The sequence below is a fragment of the Triticum urartu genome, chromosome 7A (assembly GCF_056163025.1).
Source record: "Triticum urartu cultivar PI428250 chromosome 7A, HENAU_Tu73, whole genome shotgun sequence".
Classification (NCBI taxonomy): domain Eukaryota; kingdom Viridiplantae; phylum Streptophyta; class Magnoliopsida; order Poales; family Poaceae; genus Triticum; species Triticum urartu.
In genome coordinates, this window is record NC_141879.1 from 640,458,318 (window position 1) to 640,475,448 (window position 17,131).

The 17,131-nt window shown below is 42.3% G+C and overlaps 1 pseudogene; it reads right to left on the reverse strand.

Moving 5' to 3' along the window:
- Nucleotides 1-11,795: 11,795 nt before the first annotated feature.
- On the reverse strand, nt 11,796-16,596 carry LOC147960955 (protein FAR1-RELATED SEQUENCE 5-like; annotated as a pseudogene).
- Nucleotides 16,597-17,131: the final 535 nt, after the last annotated feature.

Here is a 17,131-nt window from a genome sequence, read left to right on the forward strand (position 1 = left end):
CATGAAAATAAGGATTCTAATAATTGTGCCAAAGTGTTAGAAGAAGAATGCATTAGAATGTTTGGCACTAAATCTTTGAATGATGAGCATGATTGCAATGTTATTAGTATGAACTCTTTGAATATCCATAGTACTAATGATGATTGCACTAGTAATGATGAAAATGTCTCTGATAAGCATGTCAACTTTTGTGGAATACATAGAGCTTGCAAGCACACGCCAAATAGGGAAGATAGATTTTGCAAGAGGCATAAGTATTTGGAAACTAAATGGTTGCAAGAAAGGCTAGATGATTGTGCTGAAAGATTCAATATTTATTGCCATCCTTGTGAACTTTGCAATGAACATGGTCATTGAAAGCTCCAATGCTATTTGTTTCATGATCAAATCGTGTCCAAAAATTGTGATAACTTGATTACCCTTGAGCATCATAAAGAGCTTAGTCTTCTTTTGGGGTATGAAGAAATGAAATGTATAACTGGGGTATTCCAAAATTTAATCTTGATAGATTTCTTGATTTTGATCTAGAAGAAATGTTTATGTATTGTGCGGTGAATTGCATTGAAAATCCTTATATTCTCCTATTATTTCTTATGATGAATACTGATGAAAGGGAAGAGACTTCCCAATATTCTCCTATTATTTCTTATGATGAATCAGGTAACGAGGAGGAGCCTCCTATTCAACCAATCTCATTAATAAGGAGCTCTGAAAAGAGGATTAAACCCACACATGATGTGAAGAAGAAAAAGAAAAGACGGAGAAGCAAAGGTGAAAAGGTGAAAAGGTATCCCTCCCAAATGATGTTGCTCCTATTACTCATTGTGATGATGTTAATTGCTATACTATTGGTGCTATCAATACTATTAATGATGAGAGTGATTATGCTTATGATATGAAAAGGCCCAAGCTTGGGGATGCTATGTTTGATGAGAATGACAAGTTTGAGAATATATTTGCTGCAATTAATTTCTGTCCCAAGCTTGGGGATGCTATGTTTAATGAAGATGATATTTTTAGTCTCCCAAGTTTTGATATGCAAATTTATTATGATGATAGCATGCCGCCTATCTATGATGGTTATATTGATGAAAGTGGGTTTGGAAGAGTGTAAACTTTAGGAAGTAATGATCCCACTATTTTGGAGGGTGTTGAATCTTATTTTGACAATTATGAAAGTGGATTTGGAGAGGCCATGACTTTATTTAGTAATGATTCCACTATCTTGGAAGAGGTTTCAATCGATTATGATGAGAACAAAGTTGCTACTTATGATGATTATTGTGATGACACTTATGGTATAAAAAGTAGAGATGATTATATTTATAAAACTTTTCATGACTATGATTACCCTTTTTTGAACATTACTCTTTTAATGTGGAAACAGTTTATAGTATTCGAGTTTCTTATGATACTCCCACTATTCTGAATGAGAAGAATTTTGCTTATGAGGAGAATAGTAATTTTCTATGCTTGTAGATCATGAAAAGAATGCTTTAGGTGATGGTTATATTGTTGAATTCATTCATGATGCTATTGAAAATTAATATGATGGAGGAATATATGCTTGTAGGAATTGCAATAATATCAAGTTTCCTCTCTATGTGCTTAAAGTTTTAAAGTTATGCTTGTTTTTCCTTCCTATGCTAGTTGATTATTGTTTCCATAAATTGTTTGCTCACAAAATCCCTATGCATAGGAAGTGGGTTAGACTTAAATGTGCTAGTAATATTCTTCATGATGCTCTCTTTATGTTTCAATTCTTATCTTTTATGTGAGCATCATTGAAATCATCATGCCTAGCTAGGGGTGTTAAACGATAGCGCTTGTTGGGAGGCAACCCGATTTTATTTTGGTCCTTTTCTTTTTGCTCCTGTTTAGTCATAAATAATTCATCTAGCCTATGTTTATATGTGGTTTTATGCTTTTAGTTAGTGTTTGTGCCAAGTAGAACCTTTGGCAAGACTTGGGGGAAGTCTTTGCGATCTTGCTGTAAAAAACAGAAACTTTAGCGCTCACGAGATTTGCTGCCATTTTTTATGGAGAGTGATATTTAGTTAATTATTTTTTAAGATTATTAATAGATAAATTCCTCATGTCCAGCAATTTATTTTAGAATTTTTGGGGTTCCGGAAGTATTCGAAACCTACAGATTACTGCAGACTGTTCTGTTTTTGACAGATTCTGTTTTTCGTGTGTTGTTTGCTTATTTTGATGAATCTATGGCTAGTAATAGAGTTTATGAACCATATAAAAGTTGAAATAAAGTAGGTTTAACACCAATATAAATAAATAATAAGTTCATTACAGTACCTTGAAGTGGTGGCTTGTTTTCTTTTACTAACGGAGCTCACGAAGATTTTCTTTTAAGTTTTGTGTCGTGAAGTTTTCAAGTTTTGGGTAAAGATTTGATGGATTATGGAACAAGGAGTGGCAAGAGCCTAAGATTGGGGATGCACAAGGCACCCCAAGGTAAAATCCAAGGACAACCAAAAGCCTAAGCTTGGGGACGCCCCGGAAGGCATCCCCTCTTTCGTCTTCGTCCATCGGTAACTTTACTTGGAGCTATATTTTTATTCGCCACATGATATGTGTTTTGCTTGGAGCATCTTGTATGATTTGAGTCTTTTCTTTTTAGTTTACCACAATCATCCTTGCTGTACACACCTTTTGGGAGAGACACACATGAATTGGAATTTATTAGAATACTCTATGTGCTTCACTTATATCTTTTGAGTTCGATAATTTTTGCTCTAGTGCTTCGCTTATATCTTTTAGAGCACGGCGGTGGTTCTATTTTATAGAAATAATTGATATCTCTTGCTTCACTTATATCATTTTGAGAGTCCTTTAGAACAGCATGGTAATTCACTTTGGTTATAAATTTTAAATGCTAAGAGAAGTTGGATGCTTGATAGATTGTTTTGAGATATAAAGGTGATAATATTAGAGGTGTGCTAGTTGAGTAATTATGAAATTGATGAATACTTGTGTTGAAGTTGGCAAGTCCCGTAGCATGCACGTATGGTAAACGTTATGTGACAAATTTGAAGCATGGGGTGTTCTTTGATTGCTTTCCTTATGAGTGGCGATCGGGGACGAGCGATGGTCTTTTCCTACCAATCTATCCCCCTAGGAGCATGCGCGTAGTGCTTGGTTTTGATGACTTGTAGATTTTTGCAATAAGTATGTGAGTTCTTTATGACTAATGTTGAGTCCATGGATTATACGCACTCTCACCCTTCCATCATTGCTAGCCTCTTCGGTACCGTGCATTGCCCTTTCTCACCTTGAGAGTTGGTGCAAACTTCGCCGGTGCATCCAAACCCCGTGATATGATACGCTCTATCACACATAAGCCTCCTTATATCTTCCTCAAAACAGCCACCATACCTACCTATTATGGCATTTCCATAGCCATTCCGAGATATATTGCCATGCAACTTTCCACCGTTCCGTTTGTTATGACACGCTTCATCATTGTTATATCACCATGCATGATCATTTGTTGACATCGTATTTGTGGCAAAGCCACCGTTCATAATTTTTTCATACATGTCACTCTTGATTCATTGCATATCCCGGTACACCCCTGGAGGCATTCACATACAGTCATATTTTGTTCTAAGTATTGAGTTGTAAGTAAAAAGAAGTGTGATGATCATCATTATTAGAGCATTGTCCCAGTGAGGAAAGGATGATGGAGACTATGATTCCCCCACAAGTCGGGATGAGACTCCGGAAGAAAAAAAGAGAAAAGAGGCCAAAAGAAAAAAAGAAAAAAAAGAAAGAAGGCCCAAATAAAAAATGAGAGAAAAGAGAAAGGGACAATGTTACTATCCTTTTTCCACACTTGTGCTTCAAAGTAGCACCATGATCTTCATGATAGAGAGTCTCCTATGTTGTCACTTTCATAAACTAGTGGGAATTTTACATTATAGAACTTGGCTTGTATATTCCAATGATGGGCTTCCTCAAATTGCCCTAGGTCTTCGTGAGCAAGCGAGTTGGATGCACACCCACTTAGTTTCTTTGATGAGCTTTCATATATTTATAGCTCTAGTGCATCTGTTGCATGGCAATCCCTACTCCTTGCATTGATATCAATCAGTGGGCATCTCCATAGCCCATTGATTAGCCGCGTCAATGTGAGACTTTCTCCCTTTTGTCTTCTCACACAACCTCAACCATCATATTCTATTCCACCCATAGTGCTATGTCCATGGCTCGCGCTCATATATTGCGTAAAAGTTGAAAGAGTTTGAAAAGGGTAAGTATGAAACAATTGCTTGGCTTGTCGTCGGAGTTGTGCATGATGAGAGCATTTTGTGTGACGAAAATGAAGCATGGCCAAACTATATGACTTTGTAGGGATAAGTCTTCTTTGGCTATGGTATTTTGATAAGACATAATTGCTTGATTAGCATACTTGGAGTATTACTATTTTTATGTCAACAATAAACATTTATCTTGAATCTTTCGGATCTGAACATTCATGCCACAATAGAGAAAAATATATTGAAGAATATTCTAGAAAGCATTCCACATCAAAAATTCTGTTTTTATCATTTACCTACTCGAGGGCGAGCAGGAATTAAGCTTGGGGATGCTGATACGTCTCCAACGTATCTATAATTTTTGATTGTTCCATGCTATTATATTATCTGTTTTGGATGTTTATGGGCTTTATTATACACTTTTATATTATTTTTGGGACTAACCTATTAACCGGAGGCCCAGCCCAAATTGTTGTTTTCTTGCCTATTTCAGTGTTTCGAAGAAAAGGAATATCAAAGGGAGTCCAAACAGAATGAAATCTTCGGGAGAGTTATTTTTGGAACGGAAGCAATCTAGGAGACTTGGAGTAAACGTCAGGGAAGCTTCGAGGTGGCCACGAGGCAGGGAGGCGCGCCCTACCATCCTGGGCGTGCCCCCACCCTTGTGGCTCCCCTGACCGACTTCTTTCGCCTATATATATCAACATACCCTAAAAACATCAGAGAACAGAATAGATCAGGAGTTCTGCCGCCGCAAGCCTCCGTAGCCACCGAAAATCAATCTAGACCCGTTCCGACACCCTGACGGAGGGGGAATCCCTCTCCGGTGGCCATCTTCATCATCCCGACGCTCTCCATGACGAGGAGGGAGTAGTTCACCCTCGGGGCTGAGGGTATGTACCAGTACCTATGTGTTTGATCTCTCTCTCTCTCGTGTTCTTGAGTCGGCACGATCTTGATGTATCACGAGCTTTGCTATTATATTTGGATCTTATGATGTTTCTCCCCCTCTACTCTCTTTTGATGAATTGAGTTTTCCCTTTGAAGTTATCTTATCGGATTGAGTCTTTAAGGATTTGAGAACACTTGATGTATGTCTTGCATGTGCTTATCTGTGGTGACAATGGGATATCACGTGATCCACTTGATGTATGTCTTGGTTATCAACTTGTGAGTTCCGTGACCTTGTGAACTTATGCATAGGGGTTGGCACACGTTTTCGTCTTGACTCTCCGGTAGAATCTTTGGGGCACTCTTTGAAGTTCTTTGTGTTGGTTGAATAGATGAATCTGAGATTGTGTGATGCATATCGTATAATCATACCCATGGATACTTGAGGTTACATCGGAGTATCTAGGTGACATTAGGGTTTTGGTTGATTTGTGTCTTAAGGTGTTATTCTAGTACGAACTCTTGAATAGATCGATCAGAAAGAATAACTTTGAGGTGGTTTCGTACCCTACAATAATCTCTTCGTTTGTTCTCCGCTATTAGTGACTTTGGAGTGACTCTTTGTTGCATGTTGAGGGATAGTTATATGATCCAATTATGTTATTATTGTTGAGAGAATTTGCACTAGTGAAAGTATGAACTCTAGGCCTTATTTCAACGCATTGCAATACCGTTTGTGCTCACTTTTATCACTTGCTACCTTGCTGTTTTTATATTTTCATATTACAAAAACCTATATCTACCATCCATATTGCACTTGTATCACCATCTCTTCGCTGAACTAGTGCACCTAAACAATTTACCATTGTATTGGGTGTGTTGGGGACACAAAGACTCTTTTTTATTTGGTTCCAGAGTTGTTTGAGAGAGACCATCTTCATCCTACGCCTCCCATGGATTGATAAACCTTAGGTCATCCACTTGAGGGAAATTTGCTACTGTCCTGCAAACCTCTGCACTTGGAGGCCCAACAACGTCTACAAGAAGAAGGTTGTGTAGTAGACATCATGGCGCAGAACACGTTCATCGTTGTGAGTGGTTTTAGTCTGCCCACACTTAGCACGGCCTCGTAAACAAGGCCGGTTTCAATGCAATGGGAAAGCCTTGAATTGAAAATTGCCTACACATATTAGGTTTTTGGAATTGTTGAGGAATTTCACGAATCTTCAATTAACTTAATCCAGAAATAAATCATGAGCATGGCAATGACAATATTAAACATATACTGACATTTGATCACATACGCACATACTAGACACATTGCAGAAAGATTTACACAAGTAACTAGGGCAAACACATAAAAAAGTAGGAGTGGGGTAAACGTGTTATACCATCCAATAGGCCAGGATGAAGCGGCGGCGGCAGCAGCGGTCTCCTCTGTGCGACCTTCTCAGCAATGAGTCAGTCGGCTTCGGTAGCGGTGGACAAGGTGATGACAAAGGCGATGTGGACGTAGACAATGCAGTGGACATGGACAAACGGCCGCAAGCAACCACGTAAGAGACGCTCCCCGAAAACCTAATCGCCCCTCTCCCGTACATAATCTCAAGGTGCGAGGTTCCGGAGGCCCACTCCCCGTACATACAGGCATGCGGTGGACGGGATGGGACCGTCGGCGGTAGCATCAGCGAATGGAACAGCAATGGGCAGTGCGCATGGAGGTAGCAGATGTAATATGTTCTTCATGGTGGCTAGGGTTGGCCGACACCTCCTGTATATAGACATGGCCGGGTGGAGAAATGTGGGCTAGACCGACGTCCAAGTCAGCAACAGCCCATGGTTTGATGTCTCAGATCGTGACTCGTCTGTTCCTAACAGACAAAAATTACGAACATTGAGGGGAATTTTGGCTGAGTACGAGATGGCCTTGGGGTGACCCGCTCTCCCCATATTTGTTTCTGTTTTGTGTGGAAGGTTTCTCTGCTCTTCTTAAGCATGCACATCAAGAGAACAAGATCAAAGGAGTGTCATTTGGGAGCACTGGCCCCCATGCAACACACCTGCTTTTTGCTGACGACAGTATAATATTTCTGGAAGGATCTCAAACGACATTACGAACATTGAGGGACATTTTGGCCGAGTACGAGATGGCCTCAGGTCAGAAAGTAAACCTTGAGAAATCTTCCATATTCTTTGGGAAAGGGTGCAAAGATGAGGACAAGGTGGGACTCAAACAAGCTATTGGGATCAACTCCGAGGCGTTGAGTGAAAGGTACCTGGGACTCCCAACACTGGTTGGTAAGTCAAAAGAGGGTATGTTCAAATATGTAAGGGAATGTGCAACTAGGAAGGTGTCTGGATGGAAAGGTCAAGGACTGTCTAAGGCGACAAGAGAAGTCCTGGTTAAATCGGTGCTCCAGTCTACTCCAAATCACACCACGAGTTGTTTTCAACTCACAAAGAAGATGTGTGGGAACCTGAAATCAATCTCTTCAAAATTCTGGTGGGGTGCAGCAAATGGTGAGAGGAAAGTGCACTGGATTTCTTGGGACAAAATGTGCCATGCTAAGAGAGAAGGGGGTATGGGCTTTCGTGATCCGGAGGCGTTTAACTAAGCTTTGCTTGCCAAACAAGCCTAGAGGATTCTGCAGACCCTTGACACTTTATGCGCCCGTGTTCTTAAGGCACGTTATTTCCCGGAGGGGTCTATCATGTCAGCCACGTGCCCAAGTGGGGGCTCCTTCACCTTCAGAAGCATTCTTTATGGGAGGGACCTGCTGCGTGAGGGACTGGTATGGAGGATCCGAGATGGAACTTCTGTCAATGTGCACCATGACAACTGGATCCCGAGGCAAGGAAGTCTTAAGCCGTTAGGACAAATCCACGTCCAGGGCGTCACAAAGGTGGCCGACCTACTTGGTCCAACAGGTGATCGATGGGACGAACACAAGATTCAAGAGATGTTTTCACCTGATGACGCATGCGATATAAAACAGATTGTGATGGGAGGACCGGGCACGGCCGACTATCTGGCATGGAATTTTACGAAGAACGAACAGTTCTCAGTAAAGTCGGCGTACCACCTGCGAATGAGCATTAAGAACGCTCAATCCGGACAGCCGGGCTCGTCATCATCGCTTCAGAAGCACCGCACATGGCTAGCACTCTGGGGCACAAACGCTCCGGGCAAAGCGAAGATCCACACGTGGAGGTTAATGCGCAATGGGTTGGCTGTTGGAGCTGAATTGCACTGGAGAAGGATTAAGGGCGGGGTGTTTTGTGTCGCGTGTGGCAGGGAGGAGACCACCTTTCATCGATTCTAGGGCTGCCCACACTCAAAACTCTTCTGGCGACTGATGAAGGAAGATCTGGATGCCCCCGTCTTCACTGCGCCGGAGATGGACGAGTCCTTCGCCGCCATATCGGCATGGATGCAAGAGTGGATGGCCAAGGCAGGTGAGGAGGAGAGAGAGACGATGGTTCAGGCGCTATATGGACTGTGGCTTGCGCGGAAGGAGGCGCGAGACGGCAAGCGAATCGCGGAGGCGAGGACAGTGGCCGGCAAGGTGATGGCTCACATCAAGGAATGGAAGGAGGTGCACCACAGAACTACCACGCGAGGAGGCCCAAATGTGGTTGAGGCGTGGAGGCCACCGGCTACGGGTTGGATAAAAGCCAACGCGGATGGAGCTACAACGAAGACAGGTCATAGCGGGGGTGGAGGAGTGGTTCTACGGGATCACAATGGTGCATACAGAGGAGGGGCGACGGTGTTTCTCCCAGGCATCTGTGACCCTCAAATACTTGAGGTTATGGCTAGTAGACAGGCGGTCCGCTTTGCAATCCAGCAGAGTTTCCAGCGCATACATCTCGAACTGGATAGTAAGGAGGTGGTGGTAATGATCACTGAAGAAAGGAAGAATCTCTCCGCGGTCAGGCCACTTGTGGAGGAAGTAAAGGCACTCCTACGAACGACTCAGGACTACAAAGTGAGCTGGGTGAGAAGAACTGCTAATGGTGCAGCGCATAAATTAGCAAAGGAGAGGATTATCATTGCTAGGAATAATGTGTGGCCTACTGTGCCACCAGATTCGATCCTGCAGATTGTTATAGATGAGATTCCGGATTTTGTTTAAGGTTAAGTTTTGTTGTTTTGAAGCAGATGAGACTGCTTTCACGACTTGGGAACTTGTGGACCTGTGTGTTGTTTTATTGAATAAATGCTTTACCCCAAAAAAACAGACAAAAATTAAGCACAAGCGCACGAAGCACGACGTTATGCGCGCGCAGTCTAGCTGGTTGCCACCGTGCGACCGGCCGAAAATCATTCGCTGTTTGTTTTCTTTTTTTTCATGAGTTGGGTCTGTTTTGTGTGTCCTGTCATTGGGCACGGTGTGTTCGGCGATCTTAGGTACTCTTCGAGTCACCCGGCTTACATGTTACGTTTCTTATTTTTATATACTCCTTGATCCTTGAAATTCATATATACGTCCGGATCTGCGATTCACTGTTTTCTTTGCCCTGTCTTTTGCAAGAGTTTGAGACTTACAGTCCTGGATGAATGTTTAGACCTGGGAGTTTGCTGGTGGTTGGGGGCTAGTTTGGCTCTCGATCCTTTCTGTTGGATCTGTGTCAGTAGTATCTTGTAGCCCGTGAACGCTGTGGTTTTCCTTAATGAAAATCAGAGGGGTGGAAGGCCTTCTTTTATTAAAAAAAGAGCTAATATTACTGAGAGTTATAGAACTTACGCTGGATGTTCAATTTAGTGTTAGAATTTTGAAAATACGGATTTATAGTTATCAAACTTGACTTAAGCGTGTAAATACGGTCACAACACGCGTATGTGAACGAATCTGGGTGTACGGCCCCAGCTGTCAGTGAGTGTGTGATGTATTTTTGCCCAAAACAACCTTGTATTATTATTTTTGAAAAAAGGGGTCAAATGTTGCGATGATTTTTTGCACGAAAAAGCATCACATTTTTTATTTATGGAGTGCTCATAAATGAGCAAATTAACAAACGCGTCCAACAATCAACAAACGAGCCCCGCTACAGCCACTACAAAAGTCCAGTTCTACTGTCTAAAATGGATAACTATGTCTATTGAACCAAGCCTATTGTGGAGCTTAAATGGTTGCACATACTCCAGCCTCTTTTGCACGCGCTACTTTCTTTAAGATAAACTGTAAAACATAGGAAATAAGTTATGCTCAAATATCTGTGTGTTAAAAATATACTTACAAACAATGATTAGTAAATAAAAATTTAAATATAAACATGTGTATTATATAAAAAAATGTTTAGTTACTATGGACATTTAAATTGTTTATTAAATAAATATGATTAACGTATACAAAAAATAAAATGTGAAGTTAATATGGATTTTTTACTCATGACACCATTGAATATCCCTATCAACAGTTTAGTTTTTTAATTAATATGTTTAATGTATCCTAAAACATTATGTAATTTCAATATTGGACAAGATTAAATATCCATACCAGCAGTTCAAATTTTAGGTTTTGGAATATTTTAATTATACGAACACTGGACTATTGTATTATTTTAAATTATACAAACATTTTTTAAATTTCATAAATATTTTTTACTATATATAAATTTTAAAATAATAATTCATGAACAAAATAAATGTAGGTTATTTCATTGGTGTTTACATTATTTATAATACATGAATATTTAAACAATATTTTTATTACTAAGATCATAATTGTAGATGGTAAGTCAATTATGAAGAATATTTAAATGTCTTATTTACTTATCATCATTTGCATGTATATTTTTAGCACACAAATATATGAGCATAACCTACATTTTACAGTTATCTTAAAGAAAATAGCGAGTGCAAAATAGGCTGCAGTACCTGCAGCCTGTTTTAAGGTCTACACGCCGCTTGGTTCAATAGATTTTGTTATCCTTTGTAGAGAATACAACATGAATGGTGTAGCAGTTATAATGATTCGTTTAATAATTTTTGGTTGCGTGTTGGAAACCTGGCTTTTATGAGCAGATGGGGCCGTACATACTAATGCGTCTATATACGGTGGTAGCTGAATGTTAATAACCACCTTTTATGTTAATTTGCTCTTTTATAAGTAGTACAGTGATCTGTCTTTCTCACAAATAAAAAAGGTGACGGGACGTGCAAAAATTCATCGTAGTGTTTGGCTTTTCTCAAAAAAAGTAATACAAGGGTGTTCTGTGCAAAAATGCATCACTCACTCATTGGCAGATGGGGCCGTACATACTAATGCGTCTGTATACGCGTGTTGTGACCGTATCTGAATGTTTTGTAAAGTTGGATGACCATAAATCCGTATTTTCAAAGTCCTAGCACCAAACTAAACATCCAACACAAGTTTTGTGACTTTTAGTGATATTACCTCTTAAAAAAACCGTACGGATCTGTTCTGATTTGGAGCTTCATGTACGTATATTAATTATTGTTCCTGCCACCGTATTCCTATATGTCTTACACGCACGCCATACGTGTGCCAGCTTTGGAGTCTTCCTGTACGTCTTATTCGGAGTTTGACCAGCTCTGGATCAGCATCGTTTTCCTCGCTCTAGCAGCAGCAGCAGCCTAGTTTGAGGTCATTATGCGAATGATCAAAGCAGATTTCGCAGGCGTTTGCACCTTTTTGCCACTGCGTACTTGAGTCTTGTCAGAACCTGCATATAAGATTTTAAAAGATGAAATGGACAAATAAGAATCCAAGGTAAGATCAATACTGTGATGCTCTTGTTTATTCAGTTAATCAAGAAAATTAGAGAATTACCGAATATGCTTGACTTCGGCGGAAGCCAATTTCCTATTTTCTGTGGTTTTTTCACTTCTAGCTAAATGTCTGATGGATTCTCCCACCCAACTTATTCTCTTATTTGATTTTGCCTCTTTCAAGTGCAATATTTTCTGTGTTTTTTCACTTCCAATTGAGTGTCTGCTGGATTCTCCCGCCAAACTTACTCGCTTCTGTATCTTCTCCTGATATATAGCTGGTGGAGAAAGTTTCAACAGAAGTACACTTTCAATATGAAGAGACTTCTCAGCTTTCTGGAGACTTCTTAGTATTTCAAACTACAAAAGAAAATATGGCAAAAACTTTAGCATGTACTCCCTCTCTATCCTTTTATAAGAAGTTTAGACAATTCAAACAACGCCCAAAACAGTTCAATGTCAGTTGTTCAAAACGTCTTATAAAAAGAACGGAGGGACGAAAATGCCGTTTGGAGGACGAGCTCCATGCAGCTCGCTATCAGGTTCGTCAGTATCCCCATCGAGACGCTGCAGCGCTGCATTTATGGCATGTATTTTAGCTAGCAGCTTCAACCACACCACCGTATTCTGTATTTTCCTACAGTGACATCCCATGTCGTACAGGGCTCGCCAACAGGCTGGTTAGACGTGCGATCCACCCCCCATCATGGCCATGCAGTGCCAGCATAATTCACAGACGCTCACGAACATGGGCACGCCAACGCGCTCGTGTTCATCACGGGCTGCTAGCCGTTGGAGCCAGCTAACCTGAACCCAAACGTTGCAGCTGCCCGTTATGGTATCCGAACGTTGGTGATTGGATCAGACCGTTGGGAATCATCTTTTTATACCGCACACGAACAGGAGCGGTTGTGTCCATTTAGCATACCCAAATGGAGCAGCAAGGAGATTTCCTAGGTGCCTTTGGCACATCACCCACCCAGCTGTTCCATTTAGCACATTTTGAGCAGCGAGGAGATTTCCTAGGTGCCTTTGGCACATCACCTCTGGCAGGGCAGGTTGTGCTCTTGTGCCCCTGAATTCTACATATAGAACAGAACCTGCTCCTCTTCGATGGTTTGTTCATATGGGGCCTTGTCGCGGCTGGTTGTGGGCCGCCCAGCCGGTCGTTTCTTTGATGGCGCTGGAAACATATCTGTCCCTTGTGAGATGGTGTGCTCAGACTCAGCTCTATCAAAATGCTGCTTGTTCCCAACTCCAGAGCCGGCTGAATCTGCAGCAAGCTCTCTATCTGACAAACCCAGGCCATCCCGCACGGCGGCAACTGGCTCTAGGAGCACTTTGACATCTCGCATTTTCTCCATTGCAAGTGCATGTGATTCGACATTGCTGTCACCTAATTTAACAAGATCCAGCGCCAGCAAGTATAAAGTGTTGTGCCGACGAGACGAGTACTTCAGTGGGCCATGATCCTTCTGGTAGCGCAAATACTCCGGCGGTAATATGTCTCTTGCATCTCTAGTCCATCGCTTGAGCACATGTTTAGGCGGGAGCTCATTCAATTTTAGATGTATCATGACCTGGCAAAACAGCAAACAAAAAATGTCAGTCGTTGACCTGAACCAGCACCACACGTTTTTTCAGAGAACACATACAGAAAAGGATTTGTAGATATTGGAGAGGATATGCGTCACGCACCTTAAGCACATGGCTGCAAACCATTCCATAGTGCTCAAACGTCCCACACTCGCAAATGAACTCATCAGCTGTCTCACTCATGGAGACAACAAACTCGTTCTTGCACCATTTCTCCCTTGCCTGGAATTTTATGTGCCTAGCAATATACTCTAGTCGGGGGTTGACCTCTATCAGATCGTACGACCCACACTCGTACAATGCTTCACCAAATTTCTCAAACATTGTTCTCGTGTAAACCTGCGATGCATGTACCTCAATTGGGATATTTTGCTTCAAGACAATCCCGCCCTACATATGACAAGCGCAAACAAGATGAATTCAGAATTTACAAGTGGCATCTATGGCAACGGCATAGGGATACATTGAAGACTGAACCAAACTTACTAGTTTTGTCCTTTTCTCCTGGTAACTCTCCTCTGAGTCGCGGTCAAATTGCATCTTCTCGTATTGCCGAATGAACAAATGCATTGGGCAGCCTGGCGGTACATAGCCTTTGAGAAGGTGGTTTGCGCTCTCACTTCGCTGCGTACTTGTCATCTTTGCACAGAAGACACCCATGAAGTATGGCTTCGCCCACTTCCCCCTCACCTCGTAAAGTTGAGTCAGGAAAGTATGGGATTGGAGGCCATATTTCTCAATCATGGATGCCCAGCCCTTCTCAAATTCATCAATACTAACTACATGGTGGACTAGCTTGCTGAATTCTGGCTTGAACTCGCTCCCTTTTGCAAGCAGTGCCCCAAGGCTCTCTTTTGCCTTCTTCAGGACGTGCCATTTGCACCACCGATGCGCGGTCCGTGGCATGACGTCGGCTATTGCAATTTCCATTGCGCAAGCTTGATCTGTCGCAGCCACAACAAAACCAAGTAATAGCATCAGAATTCAAGACAGCAAGCACTCTAACAGGATATAGTTTTTTCATATCTTTGTATCAGAACATGCAATACCTGTTAAGATAGTTCTTGGCTGTGGTGCTGCTAGCATTTGGAAAAACTCCGTGAATATCCACTTGAAAGTGTCCACCTTCTCATCGCTCATCAACACGCCCCCGAAAATTATGCTCTGAAAGTGATTATTGACACCAACAAATAGCCCAAATGGCATGTCGTACAGGTTTGTCTTGTAGGTTGTATCAAAAGTTACAACATCACCGAAACACTTGAATTGCTCAATCCCTCTGCCAGCAGCCCACATCAATGTCTTAATCCTACCCTCGGTGTCAACCTGAACACTGTATTTAAATTCCGGGTCCTCCGCCCTCATCTCGTTGAATACATCTATGGTTTTGGTTGCATCATTGAGAGACTGCTCCCGGTTAAGTTTACCACACAGTGTTTTTAAGGATCGTTTCGTGAATGGCACGTCCTTAATCGTGCCGAAGAAACTCCCTATCACACTGTAGACCTTGCTAATGCTGATATTATTTTCTCTCAATTGCCTAACCAGGTCTCTTGTATAGCTATCTATGTGTCGGTGGGACTTCCAGTGCAATTTCTCCCCACAATCAATAGATAGATCATGGTTGTGATCAGCCCTGTGTTCGCATACATACCATCCACCGTCGTCCGATCTCAGCAGTCGTATCATGGCATTGCAGCCACACCTCGTCGACCTACTGTTGGCTTGCAACGGTTTACCCTGAAAATCAAGAGTAAAAAGAATTGTAGATTAATAACTACACTTTTTAAACGTGGCTCTCAATCATAGAGAATCAGTTGAAGCTAGCAAAGCATTGAAACGTAATAGGAACGACATGTTTCCGACTCACCGCACAGGCACAAACTATCTCTTGCATGCACTTCTTCCGGTGTACATTTTAAACGACTTTTTGCATAGCGCACACCAAATCCAACCTCCCATGAATAAAGATTGTAAAACTCGTAGCCCTCTTCGACCGAATCAAAACTAGTTCCAATAGATGGATTGACAACATTTTTTGACTTTTTATCGACAAATGCACGGATAGAAGCTTCGAGCGCAGGCATCCTTGAAGAGTTGTGCTCTCTCTCATCTGCCGCTTTTCCAACTCTAACCCTGGCAACAAACGACACACCAACTCATCAGTTGATTAAAACAGGCAGAAGGACGCAAAGTAATTTGCTAGATATACGTGTGTCACCGTGCTAGTAGCAGTACGAGATTCAGAAAATTTTCATCTTTAACAAAACAAAAAACGGCAGCTAGCATCATCATTTTCCTGTGTGTGCGAGATCAGAGTCTCCTTTTTTGCGACACGGTCGAACAGGCATGTCTCGAAAATTGGCTTATTCCTTAGTTCTGAACATGTTTCTGCCACGTACTGCAACACAGCTGACCCTCTCATATAACATGCAGAAAACTTCCATAAAATTCAGCACCGACCACACGAATCAGCTTTTTTTGTGCAGCCAAACTACGACTAAGAAGATGATGATGCATATAGCCGAGCAGAAAAATAGTTGACAGTAAATAGAGGAGATGCTTCAAGGTGAGGGATAACTGAATATTCACCTCCTGGTCCAAGATGATTGTTTTGCGTTTGACACTCCCACACCATCTTTGTCTGCATCCTGGGGCATGGCGTTATGGACTGTATTTGCACAGCCCGTCTCGCAGGAATCGCCCATCCCTTCGTCGCCAAGACTATACGATGCGCAGCCCATCGTACCAGCACCTTGCCCCTCTTGGCAATCCATGCCGCCTTCAGCTCGCCCCATGGGCAGAGATGAAATCAAGGCCTCGTCCGCATCCTCTGTTCCGCTTGTGCCCCCTTCAGTCATTTGCTCCCCGGCATCTAGACCCCTTAAGAAATCTCCGCTGTCCAATCGCGGCACGAACCTACACAGACAAAGGAGAGCCAGCCAGATCTGGCGGTTTGAGGAACAGAGCGAGAGAAACTCCAGTCGATAGAATCCCAGATCAAAAAAATGAATCGCGTAGCGGGAACTTGCGCGAGTTTTCGGAGGAACATTACCCTGATGGAGATTCCTCAAAGAAGAACTCCATGCCATCCATGGCGAGAAGCGGCGCAGCCCTGGTCCCGGCGCCGCCCACTTTCCAGTCGAGTGGCCAAACAGGGACAGGCAGCAGCTTAATGGTCGCCTTGGTGGCCGAGCGGAAGCAGCAACCTCACATTTATTTCCCCCACCAACCAACCTTGCCGGCCCGCGAGGTGGGCCAAATTCAAAGCCGCACGGGGAGAGCATCCTGTGCGTGCGCGGCAGTACAACAATCGTAGGCCCATGTATAGAGCGGGAACAGGAGTTGTCAGCACCGCTGTATTTGTACCATATAGCAAACGATAAATAAAAAAAGGAACAAAGTCCACGCATCGCGACGCCAGGCCGACGGAAACAGATACCGGCCTCCATGCAGCTCGTCCACCAAAACGCCCCTCTCCTTTGTTATTTGATACAAATTTTCCAACAGTAATTCTCTCTATTATATATTGCGCACCATGGTAAAAGAACAATTGCATACAATGCAGGGATGATGCATGCATCAAGTAAAGATGAGATAAGCATAACGCTCATCATCATCATAATTAATA